This window comes from Colossoma macropomum, unplaced genomic scaffold (assembly GCF_904425465.1).
Source record: "Colossoma macropomum unplaced genomic scaffold, Colossoma_macropomum, whole genome shotgun sequence".
Classification (NCBI taxonomy): domain Eukaryota; kingdom Metazoa; phylum Chordata; class Actinopteri; order Characiformes; family Serrasalmidae; genus Colossoma; species Colossoma macropomum.
The window spans coordinates 23,538,327-23,552,522 of NW_023494801.1; the positions used below are offsets into that span (position 1 = coordinate 23,538,327).

The 14,196-nt window shown below is 39.0% G+C and overlaps 1 protein-coding gene across 1 annotated transcript in view; it reads right to left on the reverse strand.

The window, feature by feature from the left end:
* Positions 1–14,196, reverse strand: part of LOC118820993 (arf-GAP with dual PH domain-containing protein 1) — a 45,664-nt gene that overhangs the window by 30,624 nt on the left and 844 nt on the right. The gene's annotated exons all lie outside the window — the stretch shown is intronic.

Here is a 14,196-nt window from a genome sequence, read left to right on the forward strand (position 1 = left end):
ACAAAAACATAACCTTCATTTAAAGTACAATGTAGGGGTCGACCGATTATTGGTTGGACCGATACTCAGAGCTGATATTTAGCATTTTTATAATTTTATAATTATCGGAATCGGCATGTGAACATGCTTCCTTCCCTGCGCCTTTTGTTATTTATGTGCATATCTGATACAATCGCGATCAACAAAACACTCTTCCGTAGTCTGGTCCAACGCCCTGCCTACCGGGCTACTGGATTGCTTGAAATGTAGATGACGCATCAAGTACTACCAACCAGCACTTCTGTAGTCTTGTCTGTTTCCCGTTCCATGTCGAGTAAATGCAATCAAACATGCCTTTCTGTGTTTGTGAGAGATGCGGGAGGGAACAAAGAAACACCTGCTTCGCTCCTACAGTGAGAGGAAAAGCTGAAAACATAACGGTTGAACAGTGTACCTGGCAAAAAGCTCAATACATTCAATCATATAACTTCACTCACTCTAGCCAAAAAAAAATGACTTGTGCGTGGAGCTTGAGCCCTGCCCAAAACATCAAATTAGTTTGGTGAGAATGAGGTTTCTGTGTGTGACAGCAAACAAGGTGTGCGGACCCACACTGCTTCTGTAGGAGATGAGATGTGTGCGTCTACAGCGGAGCTTCAGTGGACCAACCATGCAGACAAGCTTCCAGAAAGTGGTAAATTATTTGAGAAATCATATCGTATACTTTTACATTTAATGAATAAGTTACGCATAATGTCTGGTCATTTTCATTTATGTTTTCGCTCCTCAAAAGCACAGATAGCTGCAGCTCGCTACATCCAAAGATTCTATAACTCTGCTTAGGCTAAATTGGCCATTTACATGGAATCATGCAACACATTTTCAAGAGCCAATCAGAAAACATCTGATACCCATCCAACTACAGCCTGTTATCACATAAAATAAATTCTGTCTTGGGTGAAACAAGAAAATTAAATAAACACATTAACATTCATATTCCCTCATTGCTGTTCATCTGTTTAAAGTTATTTTTATTAGCTGTTTTTTTTTTTTTATCTTAAAGGTACTTTAAAAATGGTTAAGTTACTATTTTTGCAGTTTATACCATCTAGAGCTCAAAGCACATGGTTACATTCTTGTCAATTTTTACACTATAAACATCAAATGTATGGTAAATGATTACTGGCCCCAAATATCGGCTTTGGGTATCCGTGATTACTAATAATCTGTGTCAGCCCTGTGTATATATATATACACATATTTTTCTATATGATATATAATATAATAAATGCATTCCCACTCATATATTATGTTTTAAAGTTCCCCTGAGTGATTAGGAACACTTAGATGGTCAGCCATGTCTTCCTGGGGTACAAATATGAGGTGACACACAGGCCAAATCCCCCTAGTCACCATTAGTATGAGAAAAATTAGAGAATACAGTTATGCTGTGCAGCAAAAATTGTTGGGCTGCACAATAATAGCTAAACAGGGGGAAATGCCCATTATCAGGGCAATAATTGAGAGGGTTAAAACAACTGGTGATCTTAAGAATCTGCCAGGAAGAGGATCTATGTCTATTTTGACCCTACTTACTGTGAGACGGATGGTCAAAGGGTCTCCAACAAAGTTTGTCAGAACGTCAACAATTAGACACCACCTACATAACCACATGTTGTTTGGGAGAACTGCAAGAAGAAAGCCTCTGCTGTCAAGGACCAACAATCTCAGACGCCTTCAGTTTGCTATTATTACTGGAACTTTCAGAGATCTATGTTCTATGTTCTATGGTAAGATGAGACCAAAATGGAGGTTTTTGCATCAAAGACCAGAGGTGGTTTGGTATAGACAGAAAGACAGCCATGCAGAAAAGTACCTTATCGACACTGTGAAGTATGGTGGTGGATCTGTGATGTTCTGGGGTTGCCATGGACATCCAGATACATGGTATCATGAACTCCATCAAGTACTAGCAGATCTTAAATCAAAACCTATATGCCTCAGCCAGGAAGCTTAAACTGGCTCATGGTTGGATGTTCCAATGACCTAAAGCACACCTCAAAATCAACACAAAAATGGTTCAATGACCACAGAATCAAGGTTTTTTAAAAGAACAATCAGGTTTCAAAATTTTATTTTTGTTAATTTTACGAATGAAAGGTTTAAAGGATAAACAATAAAGAATGATTTTTACAGCTCATTTTGCTCATGTTTACCAGGGGTGCCAGTATTTCTGCAGGGCACTGTAGATGCACTTTGCATACAATTACTGACTAAAGCCCATCTGTTGCTGCTAGGGATGTAAACAATTAACTGATTAAATGGCACCTAACTAAAAAACAATTGTTTATTCAATGCTATCATTTAAAAAAGGGTTCATTTAATTTTATTTCCAACAAATAACAGTTCCTATTTCAATAGGCAGGATTATCATTCAAGTTAAGAAATGTTTTTCAAGTGTATGTATGTGAGTGCAATAGGCAAATGGTATTGAAAGCTTTCAATAGCTACTGAGGTACACTGAGCCATATTTAGCCCCAGTTATGGCATTCATGTGTGTTTTAATTTGGGCTAGAAATCAGTGGTTATTACAACTTTAGAACTGTCTTTGAGAACTGTCTTTTTTCCAGTCACTTCATCAAGGATTTAGTTTTTGGTGATATAATCATGAACAAATCACAGCTGTCAGGTCCTCAGTTTAAATAAAACTGGCTTCTTTCAGATAGTATTTTTAATACAGTTTCAGGCTGTTTACTTTATACACATACTTATGCCAGACCCCATCTATGGGTACTACATTCCACAGTCCATGGAGTCTGTGGAGGCCACTGGAGTTCCTCTCCTCCAAGCTCATCAAACCATGTCTGCATAGACCTTGCTCATGGGCACAGTCACGTTGGGACTGGAAAGGGCCTTCTCCAAACTGTTGCCACAAAGTTGCAAACAATGGTTTAAGATGTCTTTGTATGCTGTAGCATTAACATTACCATTTACTGTAAGTAAGGCTCCTTAAAAACAGCCCCATTATTCCTCCTCCACCAAACTGTGGTTAGGTTTAACTTTAGGTAGTTTTTAATCTTGTGTACACTTATTGGCCACTGCATTTGACACACTGCCTTGTTGGTATCCTTTGTAGGTGTACAGTTAAAAACTATAGCTCACTACACTACTTTTATTGGTTAGTAGTGGTCAGTTTTTTAACAGTGCCACTGTTGACTGGATATATTTGGTTGATGGACTACTTTCAACACAGCAGTAATATTGATGTGTTTAAAAAATCAGCAATGCTGCTGTGCTTGATACACTCAACAACCACTAACATGCCACCACCATGCTTGGATCACTGACGATAGTCCACCACGCTAATACTTTCTGGTCAGTGGTGTTCCTATGGAGTCTGTTTCCACTGATGGACGGGGTAGAAAGGGGCTGACAAACTGTGCAGCAACAGATTTGTTGTCCTATGAGGGGCACAAATTATCTCTCATAAAATGGCCAGGGAGTGTACAATTTAGGACTATGTAATAAACATGCAACTCAGTGTGAATTGAGTGTAAAATTCTGGCATTTTGTTTTTTTCACAAGGTCTGGTTAAAACTTTTGTGTGGGTTTATGTAGCAAAAACATTCATTATTCCTTTTACATGGCTAATTGCCATGGCTTCTCTTTAGTCCTTAGAATTAAACAGGCTGTTTTTGTTGCTGTGTCTTTAAGACTGATACATGTCAGCTCTGTTCTGACTGGCTGCCCTATATTGTGCCTCATGTAGAAAGCAAATACTCTCTAGAACTTCGGAGTAAATGGGTGGAGCTAAACTGCTGTTGGTTGAAAAGGCAGACATAAAATCAATGCACACACAGCCAGAGAGAGAGAGAGAAAGAGAGAGAGGGAGAGAAAGAGACAGAGAGAGAGAAAATGCATCAATTCTTACAAGGAGCCCATGGGATCAGAGAGAAGGAATGTGAATGCATTTCATCCCTTCTTCCTATATACCAGCGGAGGAGCAACAATGACGAGAGGCATCATACAACATATAGAGAGACGTTAACAGTAAGAGCATGAGAGAGAAAAAGAGAATGCAAAAGGACAGGAAGAGGCTGACAGAGAACACTGACTGAAACCTTTGTGTGGTAACCAAATCAGGCTTAGATGCAGGCTAGGCTTAGGCTGGTGGCTTAGTTGAAAACAGTTTTCCACATTTCTACATTAGGAGAGTTCAATTAAAAGGCAGTTTCACTGATTTTTCAAAATTACTGAATGACTCAATTACTGTCAGATGTAAAGAGTTTCATGTGATAGGATGTACTGTAAAGAGCCGCCTAGCTAGGCTAGGGCTAAGAGCTCCACTTGCCTAGTTAGCTTATGTAATGGCCTATAGATCCAAACACCACAGGTTTGATTCCATCTGCTTTGCTGTTACAAGTGCAGACGATGAAAACTTCTGTCTTCATGTCTGATAAAGCAAAGTTGTATGATTGGTGTTGGAGTGACAAAGTTGAAATCAAAAATGTTCAGTGGTGTTTGGTGCTGTAGTCTGCTGAGCTAGGCTAATGCTAGCATAACATTTGTTAGCAGGCTAAAAGTTACATCCGTCGTAGTTCAGGCTTGGTTCCAGCTGGTTCCAGCTAACTGTTGCTTAAATAACACCCATTTAGAGGATAAAGAGTACAAAAATTTATGACTGAATTGAATGGTGTTGGAGTGACAGCTGGAATCGAATACGTTCTGCAGCATTTTGCCTCTTGGCCATTTGTCAAGCCACTCTCTTGTGTAGTTTTCTTTAAGTCAAGTCAAGAGGCTTTTATTGTCAAGAGGCTTTTATTGTCATTCCATCTATGTACAAGTACACAGTGGACTGAACTTACGTTCCTCCATGAACAAGGTGCAACATGGAACAAAAGAGTACAAAATGCAAACGTGCAGACATAAGTGTGCAAACAAATATTAAACTAGAAACAATACAATAAATACAATAAATTAAACTGGACATGAGGTAGTGGGATAAGGTGCAGAAATATTTAACATGCTGTGACCATGCTTTCCTAGTTCTAATTTAGAAGCACCGTAGATGGAAAAAGAAACAGCAACAGGTCTCATGAGTTCGCACCAGCGCGGAATGGTACAATACCTGTCCTGGGAACCTATCCTGGGAACCATTTGACTCCACAGTGGAAAGGAGCCCAATGTCTACAAAACAAATATCACCTGTTTCTTGTATGATAGGTGAAACAAAAAGCTCAGCGGGCAGCTTGACCATCGGGCACAAGCATGAATGACAAGAAACACAACAAAGTTCACGGCAAAACATTTGGCAAGTTGTGGACCGTCTGGTTCGTATCATCACCACCGTGAACAAGTAATTTTCAGTAATTTTTTTCTATATTGGCACGTTTTACATCAAATTCACTGTGAATGTGGAATGTGATGATACAAAAAAGTCCAAATCTGAGGAATTACCCTTTAACTGTTTACTTAAAGGAGAATAAAATTTTTAAGCAAACTGCATAATTAAATGGTTAAGATGAACAAAATCATTTTGCGTTGTTTTGATGTGAAATGCTGTATCCTAGAGAAATTTACCAAGTCATCGTTGTTCACAGTGGTGGTGACAGGAACAAAACGTCTTAAGAGTTTAATGCCTCTGAAAGCCCCCTCCAAGAAAGTTATTAAATGGAATGGATACACTGTCTGATGCCTGAGACCCTATTTTACGATAGTCTTATAATAGGATTATAGCCTAAAACATATTTTTAAACTCTATTCATGGTGGAGGGGTGCATGCAGGGTATTCTTAAGACAAAACAGTCTCCAAAGATTACATTTTTTTTTTTTTAGATTCACCACTATTTTACCATGATCAACATTCCATATAAAACCAAATGTAGGTTCACTGGGGGTCTTGGACAGTAAATAAAATTGAAACATTTGTGTTGTAGACATCACACCCTGTATCCTAATGTCATCACTGTAAAGAAAGTGAGTGTCTCTAGAACTAAGCATTTGTCAATAAAACAATCCAAATGACGTTATTTACATTTCTTTTTAATTATGCAGAAATTCTGAAATATTGGTGGAACTCCCCTTGAAAGAGGTCAGTGGGAGGGTCACTAAATTCTCTATTAAAAGTAATACCAAAGTTCTTGCAGGAAAGTCTGTCCACTCAGTGGCCATCTTGGCAATGCCAATGAGCAATTATTATATTATAATCTCATAAATAGTTTGTAGCGTTTGGCTCATTAATGCACAAAAACATGTTTTTTTCAGGTTGTTCTAGCATGCGTGTATCTTTACAACCAAGGGGGCTTTTCCCACTTGCGGCTTAACCATAAAGCTGATAAGTTTGCTAATAATGCTGATAATTTTGGTAAAGCTGATAAAATTGAAAGGCAGGACTTTCCCCGTAAACAGATGCCATGTAGAGCATTATGAGCTTTCCCATTCATATTTCAAACATTGACCGGTCTTCTCCTTTATAACGTCTCTGGTAATGCTGAATGAACTATATTGTATTATGTTAGAGCTTACGCAGCCAAGGTGTGTTGTCAGCCATCAGACCAGAAGAAAATACAAAGTGGTGCTAACCAAGTGAACGCTTGAGTGAAGCAGAGAGATTTTTGTTGATTGTGCTGCGGCCATGCTGACCAATCTCAAACGGTCTCGCTGACTGTGCTTTAAGCAGAATGCTCTACCACTGCCATTATCACAAAATGTGCTCTGACTGCTAAAATATAAAATTTCTTGATTCATCTTTTTTGATATCCAATTCTTTTTAAACTTAGTAAGTGTGTAAAGATGTATTGATGCAGTGATGAAAGCAGCAATGCAACTGCATCCAAGTACACCAATCAGCCCTAACATTAAAACTACATCCTTGTTCCTTCACTCCTTTTCCATTTTATCAGCTCCACTTACCATACAAGTCCACTCTGTAGTTCTACAATTACAGACTGTAGTCCATCTGTTGCTCTGCATATTTTGTTAGTCCCCTTTTACCCTGTTCTTCAATGGCAAGGACCACCACAGAGCAGGTGTTATTTGGGTGGTGGATCATTCTCAGCACTGCAGTGGCACTGACGTGGTGGTGGCATGTTAGTGTGTGTTGTGCTGGTATGATTCAGAAAAAGTATGCAGAGAAACAGTTGTTTAGCCAAAGCTACTTCTCAATCATAAAAATGCAAATATACAGTATCTGTCCAAAAGTCAGAGACTACTCTTCATTTATTTCATTTTCAGTCAAAAAGGCCATTTAAGCACAAGTTCTTCATTTTTCTGAGGAGATTTGGTCTACAATGATCCACTTGAAGGGGAGAAGGGAAAAGTAAAAGGAAAATAGATGGAAGTAAAAAAGTGGAAAAAGGGACAAAAAAAGACTTGGTAGACCACCATCAGCTAAACAGTACATAAAGCTTTCATCTTCAAGATGAAATTCAAGCTGTACTCTTACTTCAAATTTATGACATTTATGTTTATGACAACATTTATGTTTATGTCCATCCTCCCACTGTGAGAAGACAACTTAACGCTATGGGAAATAAAAAAATAAAGAACAAAAAAAAACTGGTGGCATTCTCAGAACAAAGTACAGGCCACCTCAGAGCCCAGACCTCAAAATCACTGAATATGTTTGGCATTACTTATATTTGGAAACAGAAAATTGCAATCAACTTCTAAGAATTTGGGAGGTGCTTAAAAGAAGCATGGAAAAATATTCCTGCAGATTTTCTCAGGAACGGGCCATTGGTCAGTGTTCTTACTAATAATTGTACTAGTACAAATGAATGCCATTTCAAAAAGGGGAAACTTATAGCAAAAGACACACTTACATAAAATGCAAATATCAAATACCATTAATACATTAGAATTATAATAAACCACATAAAGTAGAAGAGCCCAGAAAGTCAATATTAATTTAGCAGGCTTTTTAACAAACATTTTAACTGAGGTCCCAAATGATTCACCTTAATACACAAAAACAGAATCTGTGTTTGGCCCAAGCTAATCACAGCCTCTAATATTTTGCTTTATCTACAGATCATCTGTCAGAGTTTACCATTAGCAGGCCCTAGTAAGCCCCTTTACTTTATTTGCAGTGAGCACAGGGCTACCTTCAAGATTTGAAAAGGACAAAGCAGATTTTGGCAGGTGTTAGAAGTGTGGATGACACAAAAAGGCTGGGACATAAAGATGGATACAAACTGTTGGCTGCAAAATCAATTGAGCATCATATTGAGTTCCTCTGAGCACTGAAACACTGAAACAACCGGGTGTGTCACTCTCCTCTTTTCCACACCCTTTGAGCTTTCAGCCAGATTAGTTCCAAACCATCCAACACAGAACATAAAAGGACCGCAACCATTTCAGATCATCAATGGGTTGCCTGTGTCACTGTGCATCCTTCAACATTTCTACATCAGGACGAGTAAACAACTTAGCTCAGTGTTTTGAAGGGAAATGGGCAATTCCATCTGGTCGATGACACGCCTTTATAGAGTAGTTCCCCACATCTCCTTGTCTCTGCTGTTTTAAAGGGGAGACACAGAACTGAAACCACAAACGGTAGCCTCACTATTCTTCAAAGCTTGCTTTGGTGGGTTCTTCCGATTCAGGCAAAGTTCGTGGAGAGTTCAGATTATTAGAAAATCTCTTTGAACTCAGATCTGAGAAACTGGTGTGATGGGGGAAAATTGTAATAGTGGCAGTCATAATTTTTGAAAGAAAGACAAAAAGAAAGAGAGAGAGAGAGAGAGAGGAGAAAGAAAAGGTAGGACAGAGAAAGAAAAACAGCTGAAGAAAGGATGAGTTTCTATGCCTCATTGTGTCACCTTGGGACACAAGTTGCAGGGCCATATGTTCTATTGTAAATGTTAATTACGGTGGCAGGTAAACAAGCTCAACAAAACCAAATGTTTATCCATGCGCATTCATGTATGACTGGGCATCACGATTAACGTAATTAATGAATTCCCTAACAACTTTCACTGCGTCCCATTCCTCTGAACAGTTTGGTGCTCCAGTCATATTTCTGCAAATGGCAGTTACTTATTGTATTTGGGTTCTATGGAGTGGGACAAAGCATTTCACAAAGTAGCAGAAGTGCCTTCCCTTTTGACAATTGCTACGGTGAGCCTTTAAGACCTGCTACTCCAGATGTATAGAGCAATGAGCCTCACATAAGCAAAACAGCTAGATAACGTTACCATTATCAAATAAATATTTAATATATATCCAGTTTACTTGAGCCTCTTGATTACACCTGGCACATTTACAACCCATATTAAATGCAAGTACACTTTTAAAAACATGGTTCTTCAAGGGTTCTTTAGTAAATGGTATGGTTCTATTTAGAACCACGAGTTCTATATAAAACCATTTCATGCTTAAATGGTCCTTTGCATGGTGAAATGGTTCTTCAGATTGATGGAGAATATGTTGTATATGGTAATATGTAGAATTTGTTGAATACGGTTCTATATAGCATCCAAAATGGTTTTTCTTTAGCTATGATGTCAAGCTTGTAACAATAGAAGAGGTTTTCAGCAGCAGTACCAATCCACATCCCCATTTCAGCCAGGGGATGGGACATTTCGCAGATAGTAAAGCTTTCATGATTGCATGTTTAGTGAGAGGACAGCTGTAGCTCACTAATCTGGTAAAAATGCTTTAACGAGATACTGATACATAAATAAGGCACTTGGTTACAGTATACACCGATCAGGCATAACATTATGACCACCTCCTTGTCTCTACACTCATTGTCCATTTGATCAGCTCCACTTACTATATAGGTGCACTTTGTAGTTCTACAATTACAGACTGTAGTCCATCTGTTTCTCTGCATACTTTATTAACCCCCTTTTACCCTGTTCTTCAGTGGTCATGACCCCCATAGACCGTCATAGAGCAGGTACTATTTGGGTGGTGGATCATTCTCAGCACTGCAGTAACACCGATGCGGTGGTGGTGTGTTAGTGTGTGTTGAACTGCTCTGTGAGGGTCCATGGGGTCCTGGCCCCTGAAGAACAGGGTAAAAGGGGGCTAACAAAGTATGCAGAGAAACAGATGGACTACAGTCTGTAGTTGTAGAACTACAAAGTGCACCTATATAGTAAGTGGAGCTGATAAAATGGAAAATGAGCGTAGAAACATGTTATGCCTGATCGGTGTATGTTACCATACTATAAGATTTTACCAACTGTCAGTTTAAATATTTCTTACTGCTACCTTGCTAAACTAAGATTTGATGTTCTTCAGAGATGTTAGCTTGCAAGGTCTGCTATATGAAACTAAAAAGAGATGGAAGGTATCTTGCTGAACGTAGTGCAGCACAGGGTCAGAACAGACACTGACACTGCTCATGAACAGGTTCATAGGGACATCTTACTAGCATGATATATCCCCCGCATCATGTTATATATATATAAAATATTATATATATATATATGTATATATATATATATATATATATATAATGTTTTATTTTTATTATTTTTTTAACTATAGGTTTAGCCCCAGTACCTTTGGAGGCGCAGCACCACCCCAGACCTTAGTTATCATACTACAAAGGAATTCACACTTTAACCACATTTAAGAGTTGAACCAAAAAGCCTGACAACCAAGCATTCTCTGTCCTACATAACGAGAAAAAAGCCACAGCCAAAAGAAAGAACTCTCTGTGTGAGTGAGCATAAAGCAGGTTAAAATGCACCTAATCATGTGTGGATGAATTGAGCACGCTAATTTTGCATTAAGCAGAACAGATTAGCAGTATGGAAGCTAAAGGAAGAGAAGATGAGGACCAGAAGAAAATACAACCAATACACGATTCCGACAGACCGCAGTAAATTCAATTTTATGCTCATGGGGAGGGAGGCAGGTACGATTATGGATTCAATTTTGCTTTTATCAACACACTCACATAATTACCAAAAATACAAAGCAAAACAATAACTAGAAAGGCTACTTGTGTTGTATCAGAATGTATGCAGCTTATCTGACTGCAAAAAATCTATCTTAACCAACCCAAAACTCAGAAGTTGCGGCAGAGCAAATATACAGTTTCAATCAGTTCCAACTCATAACAGATGCTGTGGGTGCTATCCTACAAAATGAGAAAATTAATCCATTCAACAGTAGCGTATATGCGGTTCACCACTGCCAAGAAAGCAGACAAGTGTAAGAGTCTACTGCCAGAGAAAACATAATACGGTAGCAAAGAAAGAGAGGTGAGAACACTCTAAATCCTACACTACATGTCAAAGTTTGTAGAAACCTACTAATCCATTGATGATTTTTTTTAAGAAATCAAGGGTATTAATAGGGAGTTTGTCCCGTTTACTACAGTAACAGCCTCTACTCTTCTGGGAAGGCTTTACACTAAATGTTTGAACATTGCTGTGAGAATTTGATTGCATTCAGCCACAAGACCACTAGTGAGGTCAGGTACTGATGCTGGATGATTTGTTCTGAATCACAAACACTGCTCCTGATTTAGCTCGTCCCAACGGTACTGGATGGAGCTTCATCACTCCACAGAACACAATTCCACTGCTACCATGGCCCAGCGCTGGGTAGCTTTATACCCCCTAATCGACGCTCGTCATTGGGCATGGTGATCTCAGGCTCTTGTGTGGCTACTCCAGACTGTCCTATTCTATAAGCAATGCTTTTCTATGAAGATTATACAGGCCGTGTGTGCATAATTGAACAGCTGTGTCAGAAATAAGTGCACCTTATGGGTCCTATAGCGCAGAACTCCAGTTGTGGCACCCCCTGCTCTGCATAACACTTGATTCACACCTAATTTAGCTCAAGAGTTTGATAATTAGCTAAGTCAGGTATGTTACAGCAGTGGACGTGCCGTAACTGGAGTTGGGATCTGCTGCTGTTAATTATATAGAATTTGTGGTAATAGATTACTGAAGGTCAGTATTTTTAAGGCTACATGACCTTCATAAGCCTTTCATAACATACATAATTTGTTATTTACTTCTTTTGATAATTTTTATTTCAACAAGCATCAAGCTGCTTTTGTCCATGCACATGTCATTTCACTGGCAGCAAGTGTTATGACAACTGACACTTGTTGGTGTAAGCCTTTAAAAAGGTCCATATAGATTTATATAATTTGTCCTGAAAGGCTTATATAGGTGTTAAATAGCTTTATGAATGATCCTCTGCTGGTCCATCCGAATTTGTATGTCTAGAGCATGTTTCCCAAGCCCTGATGAATGAATCCTGACAAAATATGCTGGCAGGCTGAGTCATATTTTTTTCCATTACACAAATGTCATTTGTACTGAGACGTTTTAGGTTCACAAGTCACTGTCAGGCTTGATGAGTCAGCTTATTCCCTTGTTTTCCCAACTGTGCAAGTCAATGGCTTTCATACTTATGCCCAACCATAAATCCTAAAGGGAAGAGATTTACTAAAGTACTCCGCTGATATGCACTCACTCAGATGTGATCACACAAACATGAGAGCAGCAGAACTACGGGAGGCGTTCGTTTGATAGGACCAGTAAGACAATGGGCCTCATTCACCAACATGTTCCTAAGGTTTTTCTTAAATTTTTTCTTGAGAAAAGTCCTGAGAAAAAAGTAATTCATGACGTGTTTTCTTAAACCGCAGAAACGTTCACACCTTTGTGCTCTTGAGTGTATGTAGATTCTGTTCTTACCCAAGAACAAATGGTAAATAAGAAAACATTGGTGAATGTCAGGATCTTCGTAAAAACTGTGTAAAAGGGTTTTAGGAAGAATTTTCTTTTTACGAACGGTTGGTGAGTGAGGTCTAATGAGTATCCGATAAGGCAGGCCACAAATACCAGAATTGACCTTTGAATTGCCTTTTGCACTTAACATCCAGCACAAAGCTGATAACCTTACTGTTGTGTCATCATTCTGTAATCAACCATATAAACCTGTGAGTTATTCACTGGACAAACGAACCAGTCGCAAACGTTCCTGGGGTGAGGCTCACCAAGGTGATCTTTGAGGAACAGATGGAAGTTCACACTCAATGCCACCACTCTTCGTCACTAACTAGGTAATGTCTTGAGTAGGCTTCCTAATGCATCCCTCCATAACACAGATTTAATGTGCACCATGCTTTTTTTTTTTTGTGAGCCATTATGTGCAACTGAATTCAGAAGTCAGCTAGACCCCATTACAAGGATATCAAATACAATTATACAGTTTTAACAGCAAAGATGTAATCAGAGTGGGTTTAAGAGGGTGGAGGAAAATGCACATTTAAATAAACTCTGAAATAGTAAGGTGCAAGGGGGAGGTTGATATAAATAACATGATATGGGGGATTACCTCTTCTAGTCTGGTGCTGCATACAGATTTACACAAGGTACCACCAGTGCCAAAGATGCATTAGAGTACACAGCGACACTGGAATTGGGGATAATTGAGGTCAGTGTTCTCATTTAACCTTGTACACAAAAATCACATCATTACACCTGCTAAATCTAAACAGAAACCCTACACACCCACATACTGTACCGCTCTGCAACTGTAAGACTTTGGCTGCTCTCTCAACACCACCGCAATGCAAACAGGACTGATAACTCTACAAGCAATGGGAAAGGTGTTGCATGAGAGAGGAAGGTGTGATCGAGAAACGAAAGAAATAAGAAGTTTTCCGAGTGGTACAGTCTCAAAAAAAGATGGTTCTTCAAGTGTTCTTCAGGGGAGAATGGTTCTATTTAGAACCATGAGTTCTATACAGAACAATTTCGTTCTTTACATGCTGAAATATTTCCTCAGACTGATGGACTGCGTGTTGTATATGGTTCTACATAGCACCAAAAACGTTTTTTCTATATTTATGATGTCAAGTTCGTATACAATAGCAGAATCCTTTTTGGTGTTGCTATATAACCATATACAACACACTCTCCGTCAACCATTTCTTCATGCAAAGAACCGTTTAAGCGTGAAATGATTCTATTTAGAACCACTGCCTTTACTAAAGAACCCTTGAAGAACCATCTTAAGAGTGTAGACTAGGCGTAGTCTATACTGGTTTGGTCATTATAAATGAGGTTTCTGGCGGTTTGCCCTCTCGGAACCTCCTTCCTAAAACAACAAACTCCCAAAAGACAGAAAGGCTGATTTACACTGGTGATACCTCGCCCTAAACTCCTCATCTCGACTCTAAACCAAGCGCCTCCTTCACCCTCGACTTGACTTTACACTGTTCCAGACTCG